Genomic DNA, 13785 nt, shown 5'->3' on the forward strand with positions numbered 1-13785 from the left:
CGCAAAGGGCTTTGTCAATAGCTATACTACCAATATGACAAGGAATAGAAAAACTATCTGGATCCTTTAGCTTTGGTGGTGAGTTAGTTTTTAATGCGGCCGCGCACTCTTGAGTGAATTCTACCATCTCAACTTCATAGAAAGACCGCTTCTTGGACAAGAGCTCTTTCAAAAAATTAGCATACGCCGACACTTGAGTGACCAATTCAGTAAATGGTACACTTACTTGAAGAATCTTTACTACCTCCATGAACCTCCCGAACTGTTGTTCAAGCTTAGACTTTTGCAATCTTTGTGGAAAAGGTAGTTTAATTTTAAATGGCTCGGCTTCTTTTGCTTTAGAAGTACTTTTGGAAGCATTGTTGTAAGTTGCAGGGTGTACTCGATCGAGGATTCTATTTTCTTCCAATGCCGTAGCTGAAACACGCGAAAATTTCAATTCTGGGGGTGTCCTCGATCGAGCCCGGGTTGTACTCGATCGAGTACTGTGGTTCCTCGATCAATCTTGTTGGGGCTCGATCGAGTACTCACGTCTTTCCTCCTTTTTTCGTCTTTTTGCTTATCCCGTGTTTGAACCTTGCAAAATTCTTTCTCATCATCACTCAACTCGAGATTACCCAATCCCCTAGGATGCATATAAGGAACTTCCTCTTCATCAATGGGCATGTCCGGATTTAGATAAGTGGTACCGCTCCTCAAAGAAATAGCATTAACTTGCTTATGCGGTTGTTTACCTTGAGGAGGAAGATTTCCGGGCTTTATTTAAGGATTTTGAGTCGCCATTTGAGCAACTTGACTATCCAACATCTTGTTGTGAGCTATTAGGTCGGAAATCTGAGCCATTTGCATTTGTTGAATCATCAAACTTTGGTGTAATAGAGCCTTCATCTCTGCCATTTCATTTCTTGGAACTTGAGGAGGAGGAGGTATCATCTGTTGAAAACCTCCTTGATTTTGCCTAGCAAAATTCCCTTGTGGTTGATTACCATGATTTTGAGGAATGATATAGGCATTCTGCGGCGGGGCTTGAGCAAATAAATTCTGACTCCTTTCAGAGAAGAATTTAGAAGAGGGAGTACCTTGCTTGAAAAACTGGAAAGCATCGACTTGTTCAATGGTACTTATACACTGGGCCACAGTGTGGCCATCGATCCCACATCTCTCACATGACACCTCTTGTTGAACCATATGAACCGTTTCTTGCTTATTACCCAAAGACTGAGATGTCTTGAATTAAGCTATTAAATCCATTAAGGCCTTCAGCTGTGCCACAATAACCTTGTCTGAACCACTTCCTCTCTTGCTACCTCTGGGGTCACCATACTCAGCAGTGTGAGTAGCTATCTAATCAATAAACTTCTAAGCATTACTGCCATTAATATCCTGGAATCTCCCATGGGCAGCGGAATCAAGCAAAGCTCTGTGATCGTCATACAACCCGTTGGAAAACTGGTTGCAAAGGAACCAAATCTGGAAGCCATGATGAGGGACGGATCGAACTAGCCTTTTGAAACGAACCCAGGCCTCATTAAAATCTTTAGTAGGACCTTGTTTAAAACTCGTAATCTGGCTTCTAAGAGCATTAGTCTTCTGCGGTGGAAAATACCTCTTGTAGAATGCAAGAGCTAGTGAAGTCCAGTTAGTGATTGATTCAGTCTCCATATCCAAGTCACGTAGCCATTCTGCTGCATCATCTCTCAGAGAGAAAGAAAAAAGTGTCTGTTTGACTTGATCTTGAGTCACCCCAGCAGCCAAAGATATAGAACATCAATATGTGGCAAATTTCTCCATGTGCTTGGCAGGGTCCTCTCCAGCTTTTCCTCCAAATAAATTTCATTCTACTAGGCTTATGTAAGACGGTTTGATCTCAAAGGTCCCTTTATCAGTGGTAGGGAGCTTAAAGCCTTTAGGAATAGAATCAATGGTGTGTTCAGAATGACTTGCAAAGGTCGGCATCTTTAATGTTGTAGAAATAACGGGTGTAGAAACTAATGTGTCCTCTTCAAGGACGAATCTTATGCGCAAGTAAACCGCTCGTAGACTTCCACTTGACTTATTTCTCTCTGGAAGTTTCGTCTATAGCGAAAAGTCTTCTCTGGCTCGGGATCAAAAGGTCAATCTCCGACCTGTCAGACCTGGGCATACACGAAAACAACAAGAAAATATTAAACTATCTCAAGGAACTGACGCTCCCTGAGACAATAGACAAAAATAAACAAAAATAAACTGAAAAATTGTTGCCTCCTCGACAACGGCGCCAAATTTGATAAGGTTATTTTCAGTCGTTGGCCTATCAAAATAAATCCTAAATTACTACTAACTAGTAGCTAGTGGCAAGAAAGGGTCGAATCCACAGGGAGGTGAGTGTAACTATTCTAGTTTGTTTATATTTAAGTTTGTCTTAAAGTAACCAATTTCTTGAGGGTTTGTTTGTTGATTTTTATAAATAATTGCAATAGAAGTAAATAAAGGCGAGTTCAATAATATTAAAAGAGTCTAGGGATCAAGTTCAGTAGGTAGTCATCCGGGGATCGGACATACTTCATTAATAGAGCTAATTACGTTGTTTAAGGTTTTATGATCTGTCGATTCAATATTCCCTTTAGATCTAATTTAACATGCAGTTGCTATCATTAAATTATCTCTGTTAAGTTATCACAACCTATATTAATTCTAACCCGGTCGAGGAAAGTCTCAATTCGCTATACTAGTCAGTTAATCCTGGCCAGTAATTAACTAACTAGATGAAGAAAAATAAACTGAACAACAACAAATAAGCAATTTAACTATCAATTTATTTGTTTAATCCCTTTCTAACAACTTAGATTCCCAATTACCCTAGATTAGAGGTTTAGCTACGCATACTAGAAAGAACAACAACAATAAGATGAATAAAAGACATAATTAAAGACATGAAAGATGAACAATGTAATAATTGAATAACTATTGAAGAAAGATTGATAATACCGTAGCAAATTAAGGTAGAACGAATTGTAGATCCGAAAGTAATGGCAATTAAACTAAACTAAGTGTTTTTAAGAGAGTTTTTTAGGGTAAATATACGTAGCTAGGTAAAATAAAGCGTAATTAAACATTAGGGTACGAATTGGGTATTTATAGTAAAATATAACCGACTTATGGAAATTGCAAAAAATCCCTCAGCTCGATGTGTACTCGATCGAGCCTAGGTGCACTCGATCGAGTACACTACTTCCTCGATCGAGTCTGCTTAGGATTGATCAAGTATACTCCCTTTTCAGCTCTTTTCTCCGTGTTGTCTTCTTCACTTCTCTTCCTTTATTCTTCTAGATTCCCATGCCATACTTCGTGTTTTCCTTCATGCCCACTCCGCGATGCCCATTTCATTCCTTTGCTCCTCAAATGCATCATTCCTGCATTAAACACCAAATAACGGAAGTAACAACATTCTAACATAAAAGGCATGTAATTAATATAAATTAGCACGAAAACCGTATCAAAAGTAATTAAGGGGAGACATAAATATGCATATATTTAGGACTCATCAAACTACTATTACCATTTTGTATATAGAAGCTTATGAACGTTATGTAAAATATAGGCTAGTTGAACTTTATGAAGTACAAACATCCAAGAGCATTGCGAAAAATAAGCTAATGTAAATAAACAACACGATTCACATGGTCAGGATATGGGAACTAATTTACCAGTAAACTCATACTCTGAACCAAAAATGAAAAGGAATTAGCAAAAACAAAAGCAAAATCTTAAGCTCAAGCACAAGGGATAGGGGGAGGAGACCTGATAGCAACAGCAGGTCGTTTAGCTCCAGTTTAGGGTCAACGATCTAGAAGAGTAGTTTAATGATAACGTGTGTTTCGGAATAATATTCCACATGTTGCAAATCGAAGTCCGTCTACTCCTGAACATTAAGCAAAGAAGATAAACATGTGAAAATATTTTTTCCCCTTTGATTACGAGTAATACTCCAGAACGGTAGTAGTGTGAATGGTTGAATGTTAACATAGGTTTTTACCTGGCTCAAGGACCATTGTGCTGACTTTAGAGCAAATCAAGTTTCAAGTGGGTTAAATTAATCACCACATAAAATCCTATTAATTATGTGTAAGAAGTAAGCATGTAGTAGGATTATTGCTTCTTATCACTGAAAGAAGTGTCAATAAGTTGTTGCAACATTAATTCGAAAAGAATAGTGTAAGAAAATGACATGTAGATCTTCTGTTTTCATAAATTTATTTTCTGTTAAACTAACATTTATCAAATTAATGATGATCAAGAATACAATACTACGTAGTTTCATGCATGCATTTAGACGTTTTACATCTAAGCTAAGCTACTATAAGGATGCCTAATGTTGGTTGGTTGGTATGTATGAGCGGATTGTGTGCATGATAAAATTTTCAATTAGATTCTAATCTATTAGTCTATGTTTATGGCTTCCCCAATTAAGTTAAAACTTCCATGTATAATCAAAATCCTAAAATAGAATCAAAGAACTAAAAAGTTGTTACAACCCGGATTATATAATAAAGGAAATAACATAATATAAATGAACAATCAGAGTTTGGCAATAATAATAAGGTCAAGGTGGCGGAAACATCTGACCAATCTGGGTCGATACTAAATCCAAAACTGAAAGTTATTACATTATTAAATGGATTCTCAAACGTAGATCAAATTCTTAAATAATTTATTCATCTCGCCGCAAAAAATTTCCCAAGCAAGATATCATCTAAACAACAACAACCTAAACAACCTGAGAAGGGGGACGGCAATCAGTCAGGAGTAACTAGATGCTCTGTAACACCCATGCTTTTAGAGCCTCACTCGATCAAAGTACTCGACCGAGTAGTGTCTCACTCGACCGAGTAGGGGTCTACTCGACTGAGTAAGTCTTTCAGTTTTTATGCAGGCTGCGAGAAATCGTCACTCGACTGAGAGAAGGGTTAACTCGACCGAGTGGAGCTTTACTCGACCGAGTGAACTGGTCACTCGATCGAGTGACCTGTCGTTGTCTAACTTTTGTTCATTTGTTAGCATTTTTAAGTAAATCCTTAACATTTCTCCCTTACCTTAATTTATCTAGTGTGTGGTCTTATAATTAATTAGGGTTATAACTAATTAATTAGGGTAATTAAGGGGGTTAATTAGTATTATTGTTGTTATAGTAATTAGTAGTAATAGTAGTCATAATTTGTGTAGGAGCAGACTTCATTGAGGAGTCCTTCTAACTTGGTTGGTTGATTGATTAAAGACTAGCAAGAGTTAGGGTTTCCCTACTTAGCTTTGATGATATAGATATATATATTTGTGCATTAATTAGCATTAACGACATTGTAGTTTCATTATAACATGAGTAATGGTAACTAGGGTTTGATGGTATGTTATTGTTTGACAATATTCATACATGTGGAAATTTGGGTAAGTATGGTTGGTCTCACATTGTTAGGTAGATTGCATTGTAAAATGTTTATGGGACATTGGTACAAAAGGGTGAGTTATTAATGAATTGAGCATTTATTACATGTCATGAGTTGTGTTAATTGAGAAGCATACTACTTGTTTGTGATTGTCATCCTATATGGTGTTGGTTGTTGGAGAATGTGTTAGGTTGGCATTGGTTGTGATCCATGGTTGTTGAGGAGACGTAAGACGGTTGGGAGACCGTCTTACGCTTGAATCGCCTCTTGGAGCGTCCCACTCCAAAAGGGATGTGCACATTAAGGACTTGAGTTTGGAGGGACTCGTGTGGTTAAGACACGACGTCTGGCAGGAGATCGGAGTCACTCTCGGGCCTGTTACCACGGACATGTTCCGAGTACCTACTTATGTGATGCAGTGTCGTGGGCGTGTCCCAAACATCGGTGTGTTGTAGGCGGATACTTAAATTATCATGCATCATTGTATTAATCTTTACTTGCATACTCATGTAGATTATCATAGTAGCATGCCATTCATGAACATTTTTAGTATTGGAGCTAATAAAACTGTTTTCCAAATATCTGTGGTAAATCATATGATTATTTGTGCTCATATGTGGAGCAGTAAATTGACAGGTTAGCTTTGCATATATGCGGAGGCTTGGGAACGGTCTTCACTTTGTTGTCATAACTCTTGTTGTCTAGTTTTTGACTCTTTAGACTCCACATTTTATTTCATTATGTTTGTAACTAAATCAGATTGTATTTTCATCTCTTAACTTGTAACTAATTATCTAACTACAACTTATCTATTTAAATCGTTATCCTAAATTGCTTTATATTCGTCTGTTTGCACTGCAAACTTGGGAAACCAAGTCTTATAACACTCTCATGTGTTGGGGTTGCCTTGAGGAAGGATCCCGACTTATGGGGGTGTTACAAAGTGGTATCAGGGCGACGATTTTAGAGCCTAAGATAATAAACCAATGAACTTAGGTGTGTCAATTAAAATGAACCCGGCTTGAGTTGTAGGGAACTCGTGGCAAGCTTGGGAGACATCCTAAGGTTGTACTCTTGTTCTCTTAACTCGAGTCTGTAACAACACGTGGGGTAATGGGACATTATTGGTGCATATAGTTATTTCATATTCTTGTTTTGGTGCTTGTGAGATAGTTTCATGGTTGGTAGCACACGATCTGGTGACATGAGTAATTATAGCCAAGTCAATGTGAAGCATTATGGATGTTTATGTGTGAGCATGTTGAAGTTTTAAACTTAGTTATTTATAAATAGGAAAGTGTTAATCACATGCTAGTTATCATCATGTGTATATCGTATATCATATCTATGCTTTTATTTTTCCGTGCTTGCATTTAGAAACATGCGAAATAAGGTTATATATGGACTTATGTGAGTCAGAATGGGTACATGATCCTTTAGAAAGTGTACTCGTTCAAGTGAGAAAAGAAACTCGGCCGAGTTTTTGGAACTCGACCGAGTACTCATACCACTTGACCGAGTGGACAGTCTCCAGATTCTGGAGCAACACCTGAAGTGAAGCACTCGATCGAGTAGAGGACCCACTCAGCCGAGTGTGAACCACTCGACCAAGTGGCGGTGTCGCTCGACCGAGTGGACCAGTTAGTAATTCTAGGAACCTCTTGGAAGTCCAGGCACTCAACCGAGTGGGACGGTCACTAGACCGAGTGAAGCCTTATACTCGACCGAGTCGACCTGTATATTGGTTAACATTGTTTGTCTCTTAGGGTGAGACATATATTGACATTTGATATGCTTATTGACAGATAAGATGTTGTGAGATCATGCAAGGACTCCCTCACCACCACCCCGTAGGTTCGAGGTGGAGGTGGGCTGGATCATTACACAAAATGAAGCTCTCACCTAAGCTCTTCGGAATGTCACTAGAGAGAGGGACGCAACAATAGATGCCTCGGCCGTGAGCACCGCTATCTCACGTCACCGACCCACTAAGTACCTTGGAGTAGGCGAGCCTAACCTCTTTAGTGATTAGGTAAGAGAAATGGAAAATGTCTTTGAGGTGGTAAGGTGTACCGAGGAACTCAAGATAGAACAAGCCGCTTTCTACCTAGGAGGTCTAGCGGAAGGATGGTGGTACAAGGAGAGTGATGCAATGAGAGACTACTATGAGGAAAAGGGCAAGGTCGCTATTCCATAGGCTGACTTCAAGATTGGACATGAGGAAAGAGTTTATCCACGAGCATGTCATGTGTAGGCTCCGGGCAGAGTTTGAACGAATTGTGATGACCGACGCAATGACGGTGCAAGACTACTACATCCGCTTCAATGAGCTGGCTACCTATGTGGAAGACCTTCACCTTAGCCAATCCCACTTGTCTTTCAAGTTTGAAGGAGGTTTGACCATGAAAATATTGGAGAAGCTTCCACCGGGAGAATTGACTAGCGTGAAGGAGGTGTATGCTAGAGCTGGGAATGCGGAGAGACTCATCAACATGACTAAGGATGCTAAGGAGAGGGCCGGAGAAAAGAGGAAAACCAAGATTGAAGGCGGGGAAGCATCAACAAAAGAAGTTCACCTACAATCAAGCAGTCTTATTCGGGAGGATCACAAGTGAGCGGTTATGGGAAGTCTAGCTGCTTTGGAGGGAGAGCCGCTAATGAAGGTGGTGGTTTGAGATGTTACAATTGTGGTGGCCTTGGCCAAAATAGGAATGATTATAATAGCACTCCAAAGGTCCTCAACCAGAAGTTTGTGCAAAGAAGTTCTTACTGTTAGGAATTATTAATCTCATTAAACAACGTATTCATATATGTAACAAATAATTTAGTCATAAAATTAATTTAGATCTTATGCATGCAAACAAAAGTAGAAATAGAGAAGAAATCGTCATTCTTACTATGGATTTTCGGATTAAAAGGGCACAAGTAAGATCTCCTTCTTACTTGTTCTTGAGCTTCCTAATATTGGATGAACAAGGATTCAAACTTAGAATCCCTCCCAAGGAATTATACCCAAGATAACCTGTTTAAAGACTAATATTATTATTACTAGAACAATACTAATCTTAATAAAATTGACCCAAAATATTGTTTTGTCTTCTTGAATTTTCGGCCAAGAGGAGAGGAATTTTGGAGTATTTGTTTCTCTTTCTAAACTTCTTTAAGTTATTTTGTGAATGAATGAATAATACACTAGTTTTGCATGTAGTGTAAGAGTGGAAAAATAAGCAAAACTTTTGCTCTTTTTCATGTGGGAAAACCGAAATGGAAAGGGGAGATAGCTCAATGCATGCTCTCCTTTTCTTCCCAAGAGAAAGCTATGTATGCAAGGCTATGTTTAGGTCTTATAGTTATGTTTTCCACTTATAAATAATCAACACAATTTTTATCCTAATACCCCCTCCATTTTACACACACATAAAATGGATAAGTCCATTTTATTTGTGATTTTGTCAATATGTCACATGTGACACATTACATGACATCTTATATATAAAATGTATTTTTAACAATTAAAAATGAACATATTAATAAAATATGTCACTTATAAAATTAACATAGTAATTCACAATTACTTGTACCAAAATGGTTTACCAATTTATTAATCACAACATCTTGTATTTATAATAAATTATTCATTCAGATTCAATTGTTTCTGTAAACAATAATTTCATCTAAGTGATAAAACAATTCGATTACTTAGACCGTATATTATTTAATCAAATTACAATAAGATACGTAAATATTACTTCCAAAACCGTCCGTCAATTTTAAGTAATTTAATTAACTCGTATCGTCATACGATCAATTAAATATTCAATTAAGAGTGTTACCCTTTAGGTATGACCTAAGGGGATCAACTGATCACCACCGTCGCACGACAGTAATGTCAAACTCTAGTCAACCAATCATTACCGATATGTGTGGACCAGTTGACAGTAAAATATTACTTCCCACATGTATTCTTAAAATGATATTTAAACATGTAATCATCATGATCGACAGTTGTGATCGCATTATTGTCGGAGAACACATATTCCAACAATCTCCCACTTGTCCTCGAGAAGTGTGCGTCACCAATTCTCTTGTCCTATTACTATCTCCCACTCAATGCAAGGTGTCTTTCAAGTCGTACTTGCAAGTGATCATATCGAGAGTGGTTTCGTCGATCTGGAGAATAACTGATTGACCGGAATTATCTACCATAGATACCTTCCAAGCGTGGCCACTCATTTCCAGTTCATTACTCCTCGAGTGGTCCTGAGATATTGTTATAACCCTGACAAGGGGTGGACAATTCCTATCGCACTTATTCCCTTTGACTAGCCACAGCTATCATAACCCAAAATATGCCCATTTGACCCCATTTACGAAGGTCGTAGTAAAATAAATCAATGTTAATCTGTAACTGTACCACCTTAGGCGAATAGTCTTTAGTCAAAAGAATCGACTCATTAGAATACTATTGTAGCTCTCGCCACGACCAGGCTATATAAATTTGCCTGAACTCTATAAGCGGTCATTAGCCCGACAAAGTGTTCCTAACAGTCTGCCTATGTGATCGACTAGTCATCTCACATGACTTCATGTGACACCCTCATCTATCGCGGAAAAGTAAACACGTAATTCTAGAATAAAACTGCATGGATATGTTTGTAATAGGTTCATTATAGTAAAAACCTGTAATTTTTAAAACCTGAACCTGTTATAAAGATATCCAAATGGGAAGGTGTCAAACATGCAAGGTCCAAAATAAATCTCATGAGTCGCGAAACAAAGTTATATAAACCAAATATGAGAAAGGGAGACATATGTCCCTAAAAAGTATATGACATAAAAAGTATTTAAGGGTCACAATATAATAAAGTCAATCTAGGTTCCAAGGTTACTTTGCTCGCTAGCTCGTCCATGTACCCCATATATGCATCACCTACCATCATTCGCATTTTATACAAATACGAAAGCCACGAGTCAGTGGGAGTGGGGAGTAACTCCGAGTTCTCCCAAACACGAAATGTCATAAATAATATAACATGTAAACATAAGAATATGAATACGAATCACACAATGCCTTAGCATATAGATGCTAGACAATCGTGCTTATCATGTGAACAACAATATAACACCACATAGTCCTAGCATGTGAATACTAGACCGACTCATACTACACTATCATGTGAATCACATAACATCCAGGAATCCAAACTCTATCAACCATAGCCGGCTTGCATCTCACCTTCTATGATTCATAGAATCACCATACAAGAAAGGACAATATATCAAAGACAGGCATAAGTTCTTAGTACGGTCAATAGTCACTCAGAATCTCGAGTCTATACCACGAGGTAGGGAAGGTAATCGAACCAAGATCTTGGCTCGGAGGTTCTATCAAAACATGGCCAAGACACAACACAACCCTAGCCTAAAATCACAAGCAGACCTAGACATGCGGATACACACCACCGCACCCAAGACCCACAATTTTTTTAAAACAAAGTGAGTACCCTAAGAAGTCCACCAAAGGGTTGGCTAGTACTTAAGCTGACCACTTACTCTCAAAATAAGTAATGAGGTCATGCCCCAACTTGGATATAAACCCACCAAGTCAGGAACACAGAGGCTATTAAGCAGTGAACATACACTCGTCAAAGACTATAATGACCTATCTATGATGAAGGCCGAAATACTCACCTAGGACCTAGTCCCAGCTAGTCCCAGCTTGAATACTTTAGCCCACACCACACAAGAGAAGTAGGACACCCAATTAACCATAAAAGGGGCAAAGAGTCCAACTTACCAACATAAATGCTAACATTCTATCATGTGAAAGGCTATATAAATGTCTATTCAGCAGACAATCCAACCATATCCTCAATGTCATCAATAACCAAATTATAGCTAACCATCAATATCATAGTCTATGAGAATAAACTACAATGGCTAAAGGCAAACAAGACTCAAGCATAAGGCATCCAAAGCATCCAACAACCAACATGTGAAATGATAATTACAAATATCAAGGCATAACATAAAACTTCCAATAACAACCAATCTCACCTCAAAGACAAACCCTCGACCCGAGCCCCGCGACGGGTCATCGGTCAAATCGAGGCTGACTGGTTTAAACCTAGTTTGACCAAACTCGTTCGGTCAATCTGGCCCAGCTCAGAGTCTTTGCCTACTTTGGCCCAAATCATAAAATTTATCACAATATAATTCTCATGCTATTTCTAATTTCTATCATGTGAAAAACGAAAGTAACACATTATCAATCACCTAAACACTTAACAAACAACAAGCACAACATTAACTACTAATGTGACATTAATTCGTCGAGTAACTCGGAATAGTTACCTTACGCTAGCAAAGAGACAAGTAATAACTTGAGAAAGCTTCTAAAACCCAAAATTACTCTTCATCTTCAACCACATATGAGCCACCTAAAATAATTATGTGAAAGGACGATATTAACGAATTTTCGTTATATAAAATAAGAGACGGAAATTAAATAGATAACTAATCTTAGACTATTATCTCGAATTTTAGACACTTGTTGTATACATTGGTTTTACGTGACACTTCAATACGGTAATTCCAAGCTTCAAATGAAATTAAACTCTTACAGGATACTAATGCCACATTAACCTTAATCTCACCCATATAATTTCTCATTTAGTGAGCCAACTCAGACCCTTCACACAAACTACTTCATAACCTCGACCCAAAAATCAGTCCAAAATGTAACCCAAAAGATGCCTAAGTTCGACCCCAACTCCAGTCCTCAAATGCAAAGTGAAAACCCACGATGACAGCTCTCGTCCCTGCCCAAAACAGAGTACCAATCGTCCCCTTAAGACTCCATTCTCGCGCCTAAAAACAGTCCTAGCTAAGCCAACTAAGTCAGCATTTAAAACGGTTTTAGAGCGGAAATCCACAAGTATAAAGCAACTCAAAAACAGACCTTAAAGACTACAAAAATCGCCCCAACACAGAGTCCAAATTAGTCCAAAACAATCCCTACATGTCAGTATACACCGTCTCAACTATAAAACACACCAATTATCACCCAAAACAATCCATACATGTCAAAGATACACCGTCTTAAATATACCACTTACTAACTAGCATCCCAAATGATCCCTAGAGGTCGATACACCGTCTCAACTATCTCCACATATCGATACACCGTCTCAACTATACAACTGACTAATTAACATCCATAAGGATCCCTATATATAATTATACACCGTCTTAATTATAAAACAGACTAACCAACATTCGAAATAAACATATTTTACAAGTAATATCGAGTAATCTATAATTGTTACCTTTTTCCGATTGAACTAATCATTTATGACTAACAAATCTTCTACCAGACCGTCTATTTTAGTACATACAACCGTCTTATAATAAATAAAGCTGAAAATATAAATTGGGTTTGTAAAAATACATGACGAAACTGAATGTTACTTACATCGGAATGACGAGAACGACGAGAGGAGCAATATGGAACGAAAATAATTGATAACGGATGACAAACGGAGTGGCAGGATCAATTTACAATCTGATAAAAATTAAAACAGAACGAAAAGAAGAAAAAGGAAGGGAGAAGAAGAATGATGCGTGAGAAATGAGGGAGCAGCTTGCCTGCCTGCTATTTATTATACGTACGTTTCTTCATCGTTAAGTAACTTCGATATTTATTAAAACCGTTTCGAGTTAAATTTAACCGATTTAAGTAAAAGTTTCAGTAATAAAACGGAATCAATAATAAATAAATTTAATGAGTGAAAATAAAATAAACTCAGCTAGTTAACGTAAATAATAAGAAATCGGCTTGAAACGGAATTATTAGCGATTTTTACGAAACTAACGGATATTAATAAAAAAATTGCTAATTTAGTGAAATAAGCTCAAAATAGCTAATTGGACGGTTTTGTTCCCAAAATCCATCTCGGGTTCACTTAAAACAACTTTCATAAGGACTCGTAAAGAAACGGAAATTATTAAATAAATAAACTCGAACTAACTTCAATAAACTCGAACTAACTTTAAATAAACTTATTAATGATTATTAAAATTAACGTATCGAATTATGATGAAATTAATTAATTAGCTAAGCATAAATATATAAATCGTTAAATGATGTAATTAAATTCAAAATAGCAATTAAAAGAATTTTATCCAACTTAATAAAATACGGGGTGTTACAATCACCCCATCTTTTAAAAAGTTTCGTCCTCGAAACTTGAAAGTATAAATGAAAGGTTATAAAAATAAAACTAAATTGGAATCGGAAACAAAACATTTAAAAGGTCACTTATCGTAAGAATCAAAATTCTTTCCAAAGTTTCAAATAAAATTT

General features: G+C 37.4%; 1 non-coding gene across 1 annotated transcript; it reads left to right on the forward strand.

The window, feature by feature from the left end:
- Nucleotides 1-1474: 1474 nt before the first annotated feature.
- Nucleotides 1475-1581, forward strand: LOC141636587 (small nucleolar RNA R71). The gene has a single exon (XR_012541193.1). It is a non-coding gene; the product is annotated as a small nucleolar RNA R71 (small nucleolar RNA).
- Nucleotides 1582-13785: the final 12204 nt, after the last annotated feature.

The sequence above is a fragment of the Silene latifolia genome, chromosome Y (assembly GCF_048544455.1).
Source record: "Silene latifolia isolate original U9 population chromosome Y, ASM4854445v1, whole genome shotgun sequence".
Taxonomy (NCBI): Eukaryota; Viridiplantae; Streptophyta; class Magnoliopsida; order Caryophyllales; family Caryophyllaceae; genus Silene; species Silene latifolia.